Genomic DNA, 1,944 nt, shown 5'->3' on the forward strand with positions numbered 1-1,944 from the left:
GTACATGCCGCCCAACTTGGTACTGCGGTCAATATTTTTCTGGTGCATTGCATTTAAATTATCTTTCTGACTTTGGACTAGCATTTGCTGGCTTTGGACTAGGTTCTGCATGAGAATATTTAGCTCACCCATATAATCTCTTTCAGGAGCTTGGAATGAGGCTGGAGATGCTGCTTGGAAAGTATCCAATGGATGATCCTTCTGCAATCCACCTTGAAATATATGACATAAAGCATTATCTCTTGTGTCCTCACAAAACTTAACACTTCTCTGATTTCGCATCAGCATCAAGTCATCTGTCGCATTCAACTCATTCTCATGACATCTATTTCTAGAGCTTGCAGCCAAGTTCTCTATTAACTGATGCGCTCCTTCCTTAGTCTGAGTCGTGAAGCTTCCATTACTTGCAGCATCAAGGATATTTTGGTAGTCCCAACTAACTCCATCCTAAAATATGTCAAGAATCTTCTCATCCGAAAAACCATGGTGAGGACAGTGCATGCGATAGTCCTTGAATCTCTGCCATGCCTCATAAAAAGGCTCCTCTAAATGCTGATGGAAAGTGGTGATTTTTTTTCTCATTACAGCTGTCTTAGACCTAGTGTAGAAGTGGTTTAGAAAAATAGATCTAGACTTTTCCCATGTAGTCAAAAATCCAGACGGCAGCAACTTCAGCTATATAAAAGCCTTGCCTGCTAGAGAAAAAGCAAATAGCTTACAAGCTACAAATTCAGGAAGTACTCCACTCATGCAGATAGTGCTGCCTATCGCCTCTAAATTCTTAAGATGATCTATCGGATTCTCATCATCTGAACCATGGAACGAGTTCTGATCCACCAATTCGATCAGATAAGGTTTGATTTTAAACTCTTCTCTCTCAACAGCTGGTAGATATATATGAGATCTGTTCTGACAGAAGAGAGTAGATTTGTGAGCATCTCCAATAGCTCGTTTTTGTTGTGGCTGTTGTTGTCGTTGGAGCTGCTGAATTTTCTGTTCCATCCTCTGAATCGCACCAGCTACATGACCAATACCAGCCATGTTGTCGATTTCTTCGCCTATGATGGCTGTATTTGATTTATGTTCTTTCGTTAATCCTTCCCTACCTTGCTAGTTCCTGGTTCAACACCTGAAACACACAAGAGAATAAGAATTTGTCAGTAGTTATTAGACTAAAATTCAATCTCTGAAACAAAGGTAACACAAATGGTCCCTGGCAACGGTGTCAAATTGTTATTACGTGTACATGCACACCAATTAATCTAACACGCACACTACCACAATCAAATGGTATGTTGATGTAGCACTTTAGGATCGAATCCACAGAGATCAACAGTTACACTAGGTTCTTTCAGAGTGAAATAAATTAGCTAAGACAAAGCAATTTTGTTGATGATTTATGTAACTTAAGTAACTAAACAGCAGGATGAGAATGATGTAAAATCAGGGAGATAACGCACTAGGTCTAGGGTGATGATTTCTGCAATGTAATGATCATGAGCCAAACATCTATTCAAGGAACTAAGAAAAACCCGTCTCGAACTCAGATAACAAAGCATGATTAACCCACTTTTGTGGCATTAATCCATTTATCAAGCAGACCTACAATCTAGACTTTCGTTTGATTCAGAGAATGAAGATAAATATTATGATCAGATTCGATGTGTTCACAATTTGCCTTAGCATCGACTCTCGTTGGTTAAGGACAAATTGTCATCTATGTTTAGTATGTTCATTCTCTATTGAGATATTATAGATATTCACTTTAATACTTCACGAAACATAGTGAAACATACAACAAAAATTGAGTTTCAATATAAAAGAACAAGCAAAAATTGTTAGTACTCTACGAAAGCATGTGTTTGAATAACAACCATTCATTATCTTAGGAATGTTAATATTTCAACCCATTTATACTACTTTACATCCTTTATCAAATATTTA

The 1,944-nt window shown here is 37.6% G+C and overlaps 1 non-coding gene across 1 annotated transcript; it reads left to right on the forward strand.

Annotated features, from left to right (window-relative positions):
• The first annotated feature begins 478 nt into the window (after positions 1 to 478).
• Positions 479 to 585, forward strand: LOC130503522 (small nucleolar RNA R71). The gene has a single exon (XR_008940854.1). It is a non-coding gene; the product is annotated as a small nucleolar RNA R71 (small nucleolar RNA).
• The last annotated feature ends 1,359 nt before the right edge of the window (positions 586 to 1,944 follow it).

This window comes from Raphanus sativus, unplaced genomic scaffold (genome assembly GCF_000801105.2).
Source record: "Raphanus sativus cultivar WK10039 unplaced genomic scaffold, ASM80110v3 Scaffold0995, whole genome shotgun sequence".
Classification (NCBI taxonomy): Eukaryota; Viridiplantae; Streptophyta; class Magnoliopsida; order Brassicales; family Brassicaceae; genus Raphanus; species Raphanus sativus.